At 43.1% G+C, this 14,875-nt stretch overlaps 1 long non-coding RNA gene across 1 annotated transcript in view; it reads right to left on the bottom strand.

Moving 5' to 3' along the window:
• Window positions 1–526: 526 nt before the first annotated feature.
• LOC136792001 (uncharacterized) overlaps window positions 527–14,875 on the bottom strand; it is an 81,843-nt gene continuing 67,494 nt past the window's right edge. Inside the window, exons 3-4 of the long non-coding RNA XR_010835039.1 lie at window positions 1,223–1,424; window positions 527–605 (exon numbers count right to left, since the gene is read on the bottom strand). This is a non-coding gene — a long non-coding RNA (uncharacterized lncRNA). The remainder of the gene's footprint in view (window positions 606–1,222; window positions 1,425–14,875) is intronic.

Raw genomic sequence — 14,875 nt, forward strand, 5'->3', positions numbered from 1 at the left:
TAGTTTTAGCATTCTTTGATGATCTTTGACTACATCAATGATTTAAATGGGAGCTGCAAAAATGATGCGTTTTCTAGTTCTACCCTTTCTCCTAAATCTGTTTGCTGTCTTTGTTCTGGGAAGAAAGAGCTTTCTCTTGTTAACTGGGGATGAACTAGGACCACTGAATTTCAAAATTTCAGGCTTTAATGACCATTGTTATTTTCACCAAAGCTGCTTCTTTATGATTTTGTAGATTGTGCTTTGCACAACTCAAGTGGTTGGGGGCTGACATAGTAGTCATTGTAGATTGTGTCATTATTATGACAATTTTCTGGAAGACAGCAGAAAAGCTTCTTGAGGAAGGGTCCTCTCCTAATTTAGCCCGAGCTGCACCCGGGCTGGCAGCTGGGGCATATGTACCCCCATCCCTGGCCACTCGCCTTCAGACCTTGGAAATCAACCTCTGGAAACCATTCTGGGGTGTTCCCCAGCTGTGTGCTTCTCCCCAGAACTCTGTACCACCAGAGGAAGAAAGGGAAGGTACCTGCCATTCACTGATGTTTTGTGAATGATTCCAGATGTTTTGTGCACTCACCAGTTTTCAGAATCTTCTCTCTTCTGTCCTGTGCAGGAGTAAACAGTACCCACCATTTGTTTCTTTACCTCCTTCTATTTCTAGCAGACTAGAATTCTACAAAGGGGTACATTTTCCAATGTATTTATAGGCAACCAAAAGAAATGGCAAGACATTTTACTCAGAAACATTTGCACACCTAGTCAGTGATGCTTAGTGAAAACCGTCTACATCTAGTGGGATGGAGCAAAGTGTCTTCTTCTGGACTCATTAAACATCTACGGGGGGCTTCCCTGCTGGCACAGTGGTTAAGAATCCGCCTGCCAATGCAGGGGATACGGGTTCAAGCCCTGATCCAGGAAGATCCCATATGCCACGGAGCAACTAAGCCCATGCGCCACAACTACTGAGCCTGTGCTCTAGAGCCCACAAGCCACAACTACTGAACCCACGTGCCACAGCGACTGAAGCCTGTGCGCCTAGAGCCTGTGCTCGGCAACAAGAGAAACCACCTCAATGTGCACCTCAACAAAGAGTAGCCCCCGCTCGCCGCAACTAGAGAAAGCCTGTGCACAGCAACGAAGACCCAAAGCAGCTAAAAATAAATTAATTAAATAAATAAATTTTTTTAAAAAAATCTGCGGGGTCACTCTATTCCCAGCTCACCTAGAGCAGTTGTTTGCTTAAAAGCTGTCACGTCCACCTCCCGCTTTGTGCTCTGTGTTTCAGCAATTCACAGAATGATGGAAATTTTCACCTCTTTCTCTCGCCCTCTTGCTCAGGGAACCTGTTGGCAGTTACAGCCTTTGCTTGACAAGGTCCTTTTTGACACAGCACGCTGATGACAGTTGCCTCCAGGGGGGTTCAGCTGTTTTAGGAACAAGGTGACCGTCAATTGCTTTGATTTCCACTGGCTACCACTTTTGTTGTTAAAACTTTTCCAGGACTTTTCAAGGTGGTCTTCTTGTACCATCATGACAATTTTCTTTTCTCACCATGGGTGCTGTCATGTATAATTAAGCTCTGTGCTCCAAAATGAAGTCAGAAGTAGTGATTACATTACCATCAGCTGAATGCCACCAACTCTATCCCTATGAAATTTAGAGACGCTTCATGCAGTGACTTTTATTTTTTGCCCTCTTTTAACAAGAACTCAGTTCATACACCTATGAAACATTTCACTTTAGAAACTAGAAGACAGCTTTGAGCCACCCTGTCTGTATCTGGAAATCAGAGTTTTTTCACCTTGGCACTATTAACATTTTAGGTTGGATAACTCTTTGTCGTATAGGGTGTCCTGTGCATTATAGAATGTTTACCAACATCCCTGCCTCTACCTGCTAGATGCCAGAAGCACCCCTCTCCCAAGCTGTTACATCCAAAAATGTCTCCAGTTATTACCAAATGTCCCGTGGGGGGCAAAATTGTCTCCAGTTGAGAATCATTGTTCTAAATGATAAAGTATTAATATAACTGTGTTCAGTTTGGTAACATACATTTCTTTTTTCGACATTTGTTTTTCTTTTCCATTATGGCTTATTACAGGATATTGAATACAGTTCATAGTGCTATACAGTAAGACCTTGTCGTTTATCCATTCTATATATAATAGTTTGCATCTGCTAATCCCAAACTCCCATTCTATCCCTCCCCTTCCCCCTTGTCAACCACAACTCTGTTCTCTATGTCTGTGAGTCTGTTTCTGTTTCATGGATATGTTCATTTGTTGTCGTATTTTAGGTTCCACATACAAGTGGTACCATATGGTATTTGTCTTTCTCTGTCAGTCTTACCTCACTTAATACAATAATCTCTAGGTCCATCCATGTTGCTGCAAATGGCACTATTTCACTCACTTTTATGGCTGAGTAATATTCCATTGTATATATGTACCACATCTTCTTTATCCATTCATGGACATTTAGGTTGTTTCCCTGTCTTGGCTATTGTAAATAGTGCTGCTATAAACATAGGGGTGCATATATCTTTTCAAATTATAGTTTTGTCTGGATATATGAAGGTTCCTAAAAAAACTAAAAATAGAGTTGCCATATGTTGGATCATATGGCAACTCTATTTTTAGTTTTTTTAGGAACCTTCATATTGTTCTCCATAGTGGCTGCACCAACTTACATTCCCACCAACAGTGTAGAAGGGTTCCCTTTTCTCCACACCCTCTGGTAACATACATTTCATTGTTTTATTCTTACCTTTAAAAGCCTCATAAAATCTCTGCCTTGCCTAAAGGTATAATGGAAATGAAGTTCTTAATCTTACTTATTTTTCTACAGTTATCCAAAGTGATTCCTAATGAGTATAACCAATTAAAGGGGTAATAGGAGGGGAATACTTTTATTCTGTATAATAGACTAAGAAATGCCAGCTTATTCACTGTGGATCACTTAAAAATACCAGAAGAAATGGGTAAAAAATAAGAACTTGTGCCATTTTGTCACATGATTAACCTGTTGATTTGTTTTTAAGAGTAAGATATTTTGGAAACCTAAGTTTAATAGCAATTCTACCACCATTAAGACTAGGTTCCCTCTAAGATGATTATTCCAGGACCTAAGATGATACAATGATACAGGCTGATGGGATCTTCCAGGCAACCTCAACACAACTCTTCACTGGCAGCCGGGACACTGAAATCCCTTGTGGTACAGTAGTGTTTGTATGTCTGTGTATGCCTGTGTGTCTCTGTGTGTATGTATGTGTGTGTATGTGTGTATATGTATATGTGTCTGTGTATGTGTGTACTTATGTCTGTGTATATATGTATATGTGTGTATGTGTGTGTGCGTGTATTGTGCATGTGTGTGTGTGTGTGTGTGTGTGTTCCTTGCTGTCATGGTTCTCGAGCATTCTCTTCCCTCCCTGGCTCTGCTCATCTGACTGTTGCCGATCTCGGGAGGCTGAGCTGCTTTTCCTTTGCTTCCCTGAAATGCTTCCCTAAAACAGTGATGCCAGCCCAGGGTGATTTCTTCCATCCTTAAATCCTCAGTGTGTATCCTCTAAAACAGCATCTCCCCATTTTCTTGGAATGTTTCATTGGTTTTATACAAAAATGTGTTCCATGTTCAAATAAATGGCATTAACAACTTGGCATTAACAAAAGGTCTGCAGATTACATTGCAGCAGACACCCCCCAGCCTTCATAGGCTAATATACACAGAGAATCTCCAAGGAAGGGGCCCCCTGTGAGCGTTTCCCCAGCTTAATGCACTCTGGGACACTTCACAGAGCATCTAATGGGACTAGAGTTTCTCAGAAGACTTTTCTGCACCACTCATGTGACACTTAGCATATGCTATGTTATATTTTTATCTCTGCATTTCATTTCACCTTCCCTACATCATATGGGAAACCCCAGGGCAAGAATAAAATTCTAGCCATATACACAGGAGATGCTCTGTAACTGTGTTGATATAAAAAGGCAAATCCACTTAACAGCTGACCTTTGGTTTAGGGCCCCCACAGATGGCTGTGCAGGTTGAGAACGTGACACTTTTGGGGGCAACATTCACCTCCAACGTGAAGAGGGCTTCTGCAGGCAGCGCACGACCTGGGCAAACACACCCATGGTCCCCCATCTTCCAGCCCTTCTGCCTGGGAGTGCTGTGTTTTCTTCACATCCACCAGAACCTGGAATGCAGCAAATCTTCACATGCTCTTACATATTTTCAGTCACACAAAATCATCAGTCAGAACCATATCCTTTACTGAAGATTTTAGGTGACAGACAGCAGAGGGGATTTGCATTGTCCAAGGTCAGCGGACATGAAAAATTACCCATTAGACCTTTCTGTTCTCCTGAAGACACTCTTCAGCTCTGCCACTAGGGTGGGCCTTGTTTCCTCTGTCCTTCCTTCTAGAATCACGCTGACTTTCCCCCTTGTTTTAATTTGCTTTTTCTGAACCACTGTGGCAAGGCACAGAACAAGGAAGCAAACAGCCTCAAGCCACCACAGAAAGTCTTTATGACACCAAGGAGGAGAGGCTGGTGTTCGAAGGTTTGGGGCGGGGATGAAGTGGGAATGCCAGCAAAACAAACCAACATGGAAAACAATTGCTATGGCTTAGTTAGAAATATCTATACATGTCAATGGGCTCCAATTACACAATGGGATAATGTCTGCGACGTGCATATGGTTCCTGCGCTGAATTGGGAAATGCAGTGTGGTCCTTGCCATTGCCTGTCTGAGACCTTCAGCAGCTCATACGATGCTACTGGCAGCTCTGTGTGCTCTGAGCACCCCCAGCAGGAAAACTGGGGTCGGACTGGTAGAACCTTTCAAAGGGCAGTATGGAGGGTGGTCCTTCCCACTAAAATATGAGCAGGGAACTTTAGGGTCAATCTTCAGGCAAGTGCAGTTTTACATGACATCTACTGGAGGGTGGGAGATGAGGGTCCACAGGAGGCAGGATCAGCTGATTTCCAGGGCCCCTGAGTCCCGAAAACAATGCTCTCATGCAGCTGCTGTTAAAGGCTAGTGACCAGTGGGGAGGGCAAGGCCCCAGGCTCAGGAAAGCCCTTTCTTTTGTAGAAACAGAGTCAGAAGCATAACAAAAGTGGAACCACCCTTCAGCTCTGAAGTGCTGAGAGGTCTGCGAGTCTTTGGACCATTTTATGAAGCAGTTTTCAGTCAAATCCTGGAGCTTTCCACAGAAGGGGAAAACTGTAAGTCAATTTACACCCTACATTATGTTAGGCACTTGTTTCTCTGACAAAGTTACTGACTGCAAAATAGAAAAGGCTGGTAGAACATGCCATCTTGTGCCAGTCAAGTCCTGAGCCAGTAATTAGCACAAATCTGCAGAAGAATCTTCTTAGGCCTTTTAGTTACCCACAGGCCGATTCTAGCTGCTGTGGACACGCTCAGATAAGCTTCTCTTGCATTTTAACTGTGTTCACATGACAAGGGACTGTGCATGGCAGGCAGTGGAATTTTTGCAAGCTTGTCTAAAGACAGAAGCCACCACAGAGTTGACAAAACTCTCCTGCTCTCTTCCAAAATAAACCCTCAAAGCTGTAGCGTGGGGTCAGACCCCCTGACACACAAGAACATCAAAAATCTCCTCAGGCCAGGAGAGCAGGGCTCGTCAAGTTTGGATGCCATTTGCTGGACCCTCTGGAATCCTGCAATTCCTTCCAAAGATGCTGGCTGTGTCCTTAGGATGTGTCATTTAGTCCCTTGGGTTCTAGTTCCTGCCTTTCAAATCTGTATTTTCCTCTCCAACTCTGTGGGTTTCTGAAGGGCTTAAGTTTGGCCAGCATTGCACATAAGGCAGCAAAGGGATAATGTGCTTCTTTCCAAACAGGAGAAAATATTTTTTTTCTGATGATGCAAGTTATGCTAGCTCATGAAAGAACATTTAGAAGGTCTGAAAGATGAAAGAATATTTAGAAAGATGAAAGAATATTAGAAAGGATGAAAGACTATTTTTAAAGGTGCCTATATTTCCACCACCTTGAGATGAATCACTTCGATCTTTTCCCTTGTGGAAATTTGTAATTAGTTGTAATTAAGATGCAGGCAGTTAGAAGAGGAACAGAAGCTACAGATACGTGGAGGGACACAGAAACAGAGAAAGAACCAGGATGTCGGTCGAGCACCAAAACCGGAAATTGAGTAGCTCTCGTACTAAGGAAATTTAGATCCTCTCTAAGTGTGGTCTGTACAACAGCAGTGGATCACCAGGAGTTTGTTGGAAATGCAGAATCTCCGGCCAAATCCCAGACTTGCTAAATCAGAATCTGCATTCTGAGTCCACCACCACCCCAGCCCCCGACACCCCGGTGATTCCCACACTAGACTTTGGGAAGTTCTGCCCTAGGTGACCCAGAGGCCACAGCTGTGGTGGGTCCTGAAAGCCATCATCCTGAGGTTGAGGCCTGACGGTACCCACCTTCCATGTCCCGTGAATCCTGGTCCCAGGTCATGAGGTTATAAATGGAAAAACTGGGACCCAAACAGGAGTCTGACTCTCTAGTCTAGCTAGTTCACTGTTATGTTCTATTTCTAGTCCTTTTATCCAGAAACACTATATGGTTGCCAGGAATATAAATCACGTGATTAGAGGGTTGGACCTTTCCGTCTCATCCCTGACCTCCAGGGAGAGGAGAGGGGCTAGAGGTTGAATCAATCAGCAATTGATTCGATCAATCGTGCCTGTGTAACACAGCCTCCATAAAAACCCAAAAGGACTGGGTTCTGAGAGCCTCCAGTTGGTGAACACATGGAGATGGGGGCGGGGGTCCTTCTCAGAGAGCATGGAAGCCCCACACCCTTTCCCACATACCTTACCCTATGCATTGCTGTCGTCTGGCTGTTCCCAAGTAACATTCTTTTATGATAAACTGGTGGTCTAGTAAGTAAAATGTTTCTCTGAGTTCTGTGAGCAAATTAATAGAACCCACAGCTGGGATCATTGGAACCTTTGACCTCTAGTGGGCCAGGCAGAAGCCTGGGCATTTGATTGGCATCAGAAGTGAGAGGGGAGGGCCGCTAACCTGTGGGTGTCTAAAGAACTGCTTGTTGGTGTGGAGAAAAACACCTCAGCCACATGTTGGAAATTGGGTCCAGAACCCACTTTTAGGATCTTACATATTTTTACAGGAAACTTTCATTACCTGTTTACGAAGCAGTTGTTAATACTGCTTTGAACTATTCTTTGTTCTTTGCACCACTTAGGATTATACTTAGCAATATAGGTTTTATGTCACCCTGCACAACTAATTTATTCTGGCTTTGCTTCAGTATCAAGACCGGCCTTTATCATAATAGGAAAATGTAAGAGTTAAGTCCTAGAAAACATTTCAGAGAAACTCACAAAAAATGGGTATAGGGCTTCCCTGGTGGCGCAGTGGTTGGGAGTCCGCCTGCCGGTGCAGGGGACGCGGGTTCGTGCCCTGGTCCGGGAGGATCCCGCGTGCCGCGGAGCGGCTGGGCCCGTGGGCCGTGGCCGCTGGGCCTGTGCGTCCGGAGCCTGTGCTCCGCAGCGGGAGAGGCCACAACAGTGAGAGGCCCGCATACCGCAAAAAAAAAAAAAAAAAAAAAAAAAAAAATGGGTATAAAGTGTTTGAGTTGAAAGCTCAGACGTTCTCTTTTGGTAGGAGGAGGCTCAGGGCTCAGGCAGATCGAGGTTTCTATCTTGACTTTGCTAATCACTTTCAAAAGTTACAAGATGCGGAGACAATGATGGTGGCTATTAGATCAGTGGTTCCTAAGCTTTGCTGTGCTCTAGAATTTCCTGGGGAGCTTGTCAATTCCTATGGCCCACTGACCAATTAAATCAGTGTGTCTGGGGGTGGGGGCCAGGCAGGAGGAGATTTTTAAAGATTCCCAGGTGATTGCAGTGTGAGCAAAGCAGGGGACCCGATGTACTAAACGGTGCATTCCTTACAATAGCAAATGATCAGCTCCTGGTTACCTGTTTAATAAGTCCAGATTTGCCATCATTGAGTTTGCTTGCTTCGAGTAAGGCACATGTGTAAAGTATCTGATATGACTAATAATTACTCTTTCTATGTAGAAGAAAATGGCCCCACCCCACAACTATGAGATCAGAATCTGCATTTGAATAGGATCCCTAGCTGATTCTCTTGCACATGTAGGTTTGATCAGACTGTGACTCCTGGAAGGCCTGGATGAGACCAGAACTATCCTTGTTTCCCTCATGGCCTCCTGGTCATTGCAGACAAGAGCATTTAAGAACTGATGGCTGATCGACAGATGAATGGATAAAGAAGATGTGATACACACACACACACACACACACACACACACACAATGGAATATTACTGTATTAAAAAAGAATGAAATAATGCCATTTACAGCAACATGGATGGACCTAGAGATTATCATACTAAGTGAAGTAAGACAGAGAAAGACAAATACCGTATGATATCATTTATATGTGGAATTTAAAATATGACACAAATGAACTTATCTATGAAACAGAAACAGACTCACAGACATAGAGAACAGACTTGTGGTTGCCAAGGGGGAGGTGAATGGGTGGGGGGATGGATTGGGAATTTGGGATGAGCAGATGCAAACTATTACATAAGGATACATAAACAACAAGGTCCTACTGTATAGCACAGGGAACTATATTCAACATCCTGTAATAAACCATAATGAAAAAGAATATGAAAAAGAATGTATATATATATATATATATAAAACTAAGTCACTTTGCTGTACAGTAGAAATTAACATAACATTGTAAATCAACTACACTTAAATAAATTTTTTTAAATTCTGCATACGAGTTTGTAGACCCCCAGAAGCCCACACGTGAGCTCCCTGTGTCCCTGGCAAATAAAACTTGAGTCTAAAGTGATCACTGAGATCTTGAGGTGTGTATGCAACTTCCCCGCATCTTCAGAATCAACAGAGGGTAGAGCGGGATTCTAAAAATGTACTGATGACAGGTTAATTAAAAGGCTAAACCAAAAATAGTTTGACAAGGACAAGGCAAAGATGTTTATTTAGGCCTTTACACACGAGTCTCAGGAAAGTGTTTTGACTAGCACTTTGGTTTTCCTACTTCTTTCTTCATGCTGTGAATTTCTTCAGCTTTTTTTTAAAGCTTTAAATAGATCTATGATCAGAATGACCGTGAACTGTAACAGAACAAGAGAATCGTGCCTATTACCACAAATATCCAGACCCTGTCTAAAATAGATTGGGCAGTCTTTATAGGGGAAAAAAAAAAAAAAAAAGGCTTGCTTGCATGGGCTCCACACCCAGGCAATTAGTTCTGTTATTGAGACATAAAGCACCAGGGGAGAAGCAGGCTGTCAAATGTACCATGAATATGTATGTCTGGGAGTAGGATTGGAAAAGATGCATACATTAGGTTTGACTCATAAAGCCAAATTAATGGTGATTGGCAGTAAAAAAAAACACTTTCTACGGTTTCCCTGCCTTTAGCAATTTGAGTCATAATCTATTTAATGCTTGGGAAATAATAATTTTCCTTATTTACCTTCGGTTTATTCCATGTAAGACATAAAATGGATTATACGGATATATGTGCCATGGAAGAAAACACAATTTTGAATAAAAGAATGAAAAATATAAGCCAAATGAAAAATAAGTGGGAAAATTATGAGACAGCAGTCAAAAACTGCATTCTCTAGGTCCTGTGTATGTGAGACATGAGAGCTGCTGATGGCTAAGACAGAGGGTTACTCATTGGGCTCTGAGTTTTATTGTATGAAAACAAGGAGTATTTTCACAATCTGCTAAAATAAAACGATCTATTTCTGTAACTGAGACTAGAGGAAAAAATGCCTCCTGCATTGTCAAAAAGAGGACCTAAGTAAAAAATTGAAAAAATTCTTTCAACTTCTGTACAGCCAAGAGTTTTGTAAGATTACAGCATCAATCAAGTCATTGAAGCATAAGTTTCAAGGAGGGGCAGACAAAACACGTTTTGTTTAAAATACATGTGTATTTTATCCACTGCAAACGGCTACCAGAGCTGCCAAGACACACTGTCCATCCTGACCTTGACCCCTCTGGGGGGAGATTCTGGTACAGCTCAGCGACAGGGGGTCTGTATGCCTCTCATGTAACCAGCCCACGGCCGAAGCACTGGTCATAAAAACTGCACACAATCTTGTATCAATATTATTTCTAACATATTTCTCGGCAAGTCAATAAAAATATTGTAAGGATTAGTTATGCAATAACTGTCAGCTCCCTGCCTGCCCCTTGGGTAGAACCTCAGAAACCCACACTGACAACTTTTCAAGGCAGAAAATATCTTAAAAACTAATAGGATTGTAATTTATGGGAGAGTAAAGAGTGGTACTTTTTTTAAATTAATTTATTTTTTTATTGAAGTATAGTTGATTTACAATGTTATGTTAATTTCAGGTGTACGGGAAAGCAATTAAGTCATATATATATACATACACACACATGTATATATATCGACTTTTTCAGATTCTTTTCCCATATAGGTTATTACAGAGTATTGAGTATAGTTCGCTGTGCTATACAGTAGGTCTGAGCCCACCACCTTTGAACCTTCGAGCCACTCTCTGCTGGTGGGAAATCTCCCCCAGGTGCCTCATTGTGTTGGAGATGGGGCCTTGGTTTTGATTTTTAAATTAAGTGTTTCCCAGATTTCACTAGCATGTCACTTTTATTATCTCTGCAAACTTTTCATACTATTTTTACTGTTATTAATATTTTTCTTGGAGCTGACTTTTAAACTTTATTCATCCTATGTGAAAACATCTGTGACATTATACTTGTGCAAGAATTTTTTTTCTGACAGACATGAAAGACATGGTATTTTAAAAAATTTCTCCAAGAACCACCTAAAATTGTCTCACATCCAACACTGTGGAAATCATAGCTTAAAGCCTATGAAAGCGCTTTAGAGTCAGCATGGCACAGGGGTTTGAAACTACAGGTTCTAGAAACAGACAGCCAGTGTTCAAATCCCAGCTGTGTTTCTTGATAGCTTCACAACACTGAGCAAGTCACTTAATCTTTCTGTGCCTCAGTGTCCTCATCTGCAAAATGGGAGTGATAGCATCATGAATCTAATGTACATAAAGTACTTTTGGGGGGGGGGGTTGCGCCACATGGCTTGCAGGATCTTAGTTCCCCAACCAGGGTTTGAACCCTGGCCCCGGCACTGAAAGCGCTGAGTCCTAACCACTGGACCACCAGGGAATTCCCAGTATATATAAAGCACTTCTAACAGGGTTTGGTGCATATGAGTGCTGTGTGCCGTGTACCATTATTATTAGGACACAGTAAGCAAGGTAGCCTTTGCTCTAGAAAAGTCCGGACTGCCAACTCTGTAAAGCTGGGGAAAGTGAGCTTTTTTGGTAACCCTGGAACTTACTCTTTCCTGGTTCTCATCCAATTCATTACTCAGATGACCTGTGCTAGTAGTTACCTTTCATATCAGATTTGTTCGGCAAATTCACATCTTCACCTGTGGATCTGTCCCACCTAAATTTTCTGAGTTAATACAATATTCATAGTGACGTTTACAATTTTAATTTGGGGGCGCGGTTTGTTATTTAGTGCTAAGTGGCAGCTGTAAAGGAAATGGAGGAGGGGAGAGGCAAGAAGCAGGGCAGAAGGGTGGAGGTGGAGGAGAAGGCCAGGCCTGAGGTCTTCAGAAAGTCCAGTTAGTGAGCTTCAAAAAGTTGTCATAGGGGTCAGATAAAATGTGAAAGTGGGTACTTCCCTGGCAGTCCAGTGGTTAGGACTCTGCGCTTCCACTACAGGGGGGCATGGGTTTGATCCCTGGTAGGGGAACTAAGATCCTGCCTGCCTCGAGGCTTGGCCAAAAAAAAAAAAAGTGAAAGTGGCTGCCCCTGAGTGGTAGGATAATAAATGCATTTGATTGCCTTCTTTCTCCTTTTCTGTATTTACTGAGTCTTGCACAGTGAACAAGTATTGCTTTTTATTTATTTATTTATTTATTTATTTATTTATGTATTTATTTAGGCTGCACCAGGACTTAGTTGCGGCACATGGGATCTTAGTTGCAGCATGCAAACTCTTAGTTGAAGCATGCATGCAGGATTTACAGGGATCGAACCCAGGCCTCCTGCATTGGGAGCATGGAGTCCTACCCACCGGACCAGGAGGACAGTTCCCTAAGTATTGCTTTTATAATGAGAAAAAAATTAAAAGTGTTTTCTAAATTAATAAAATGTGTCCTTGGCAAACTCCAAACAACAAGCTGTTCAGGGAGAAAGGAATTCAAATTAATAGCAAATGAATACAGAGAAGAAGCGAAAAACTCTCTGACAGGGTCAAATTTTACACTTACTCCCTTGCTTATTCACTCGTGTAAAAGACCACCAAGTGGGCTTCCTTGGTGGCGCAGTGGTTGAGAGTCCGCCTGCCGATGCAGGGGACATGGGTTCGTGCCCCGGTCCGGGAGGATCCCACGTGGCGCGGAGCGGCTGGGCCCGTGAGCCATGGCCGCTGAGCCTGCTTGTCCGGAGCCTGTGCTCCGCAACGGGAGAGGCCACAACAGTGAGAGGTCCGCGTACCGCAAAAAAAAAAAAAAAGACCACCAAGAATCTCAAATGCATAACTCAGTAAAGGTGTTAACAACACAACAACTTTTTCACACTTCTCTGGAAGTGCTCAGAGTTAACTCTGCTTGGAAAGTAGGGACTCACCACGTGGATAGAGTTAATGTAGGAGGCTGGGGGCAAAAACCACAAACCTTCCAAGGCCTACCTTCTACTGACACACAGAACAGTCCCTCCAGGGGTGGGGTAAGGGTGTGGACCGGGCTCCCCATACTTATAAAGTTGTAATGTCCTAAAAAATTTTTTGAACTCTCAAAACCTATATGTCCATAGAAACTATAACTGTTGAATAGAATTCCAGTCTCCTTTGAGTTTTCAAAGATACGTTGCATGTTTTTCCCATTTAAATCTGGCATAGACTTACTGTTTCTTTTTTTTCCTGATCTCTCAGCTTCAAAGGGAGAAGTACTGAAATCTTTCTATCAGCCTCTGAGGTGCATTAAAACCTCTCACTATGATTTAGAGTTTGCCCATCTCTCCCTGTGGCATCAATTTTTTTTCTTTATATTTCATGTCTCTGTTGCTAGGTACATATAAGTACATGTTTGTTAGAGTTTCTTGGATTATTCCTATAATGACATATAATGTATCTCTTTATTCCTTGTCTTGGTGCTGTCATTTTCCTTGGGAGGTGAAAGCCCAGGGCAGTGCAGGTGAGGAAAAAGAGGTGAGGTAAGGAAAAATGCAAGGCCGGGTGAGGCAATGAGTTACCGTGCTGGCCACCACTTCCCAACCCGCTCAGAAAGCACAGCTCTGTGCTGAGCGTGGTTCTGTTCTCCAGTATCAGGGACTTTCTCCACAGGTGTCAAGAAAAGAAAGGACAAGATTTATCCGCCTGGCTCCCTCTCTCTCCACCTACCATTGGTTGAGTTTCATCCCACTGGGACCTAATTCCCCCACATTTCAGTCTTGTGTCATCTGGCCATTCAGCCAGATCCAATATCCTGAATGTGACCTTTAATCTAAATTCGGAGTGGAGGGAGTGGAGTGGGGGAGGGGAGGGGAGGCAGCCGAGAGAATCTGAGAAGAGACAAGATTTGCCTCGGGTACACCCCTGATAGCATACATTCTCAGTGACCCTGAGGTCAATTCAATAAAAATCGACACCCCCAAAGAAAGATTGACCAACTCAAAATCAATTCAGTAAATATGAATTGAGCACTTACCACATGCAGGTTACCATGCTGCGTACTCTGAGCGGAAAACAAGATGCTAGACATGATCCTGGGCCTCGTGGGACACAGGCAGTGTCTGGAGGACAGATTTTGGATTTAGAGAGACCTGGATCTGAAATTCTTCTCTGCTCCTTGGTGCTTTGTGAATCTGAACAAAATGTTTATCTTTCTAGGCCTTGGTTTCCTGAAGATGGTGGTAGTTCTTGCCCTAAGGATTGTTATAAGAATGAGATGAAATAATTTTAAAAGTAGCCAGTATGTCTGATTAAAGTTAAGTGTTATTTCCCTTCGTGGGCTTAAATCAAGGGGTCAACTCAGATAACTATAAAAACAGCTGTTTTAGGTAGAGGATGAACAAGGAACCCTGAAGGGTAGAGGAGGGAAAGGAAGGACCCAGGAATGTCCGTAAGGCTTCCAGGTCTGTGGTAAGAGAAAGAGAATTCTTTCCCCTTTCCTGGGGCATGGTAGGCCATTAGCAAGTTTTCTGTAATGGCACAGTTGGCACCTTTCTGACCTCTGTACCCCTCTCCTGCCTCAGGTCACCTCTGTCCTTCACTTCCTCCAGGGCGTTAAGCCCGCCCCAGCTCAACCCTCTTACCTGAGGAGGCACTATTATTTGTTACATAGTGAACTGATCATACTAATTCCGATGAAGTTTGAGTGACTGCTGGCCCTTTACCCTACTGATTTGTGCCTCTTCCTAACTGTCTTATTTCACAAAGACAAGTCTCCAGTTGGCATCCCTCCATGAGACCATACAGGCTCAGACCAACTCCCTCAAGCCTCCCTGGCTTCTAAGGGTCTTCCGGTCTCTACTCGAACCCACAGGCTCTGGAAGCTGCAGGCTTCCTCGGGGAGCTCTGGCCAGTGGAGAATCCACGTTCTCCGACAGGTATTAGATGTTTCCACCTCAGAGGAGCTTACTGACCCCTCTACATTTTTCTGTCACAAAATTTCCATTCTAGCCCCCTCCTCCTTTCTCAGCACTTTTCTGTTTTTCCTTTGTGTATATTTGCTATATTAAATCCAGCATCCACCTATCAATTTTTTGGT

This window comes from Kogia breviceps, chromosome 10, assembly GCF_026419965.1.
Source record: "Kogia breviceps isolate mKogBre1 chromosome 10, mKogBre1 haplotype 1, whole genome shotgun sequence".
NCBI lineage: Eukaryota > Metazoa > Chordata > Mammalia > Artiodactyla > Physeteridae > Kogia > Kogia breviceps.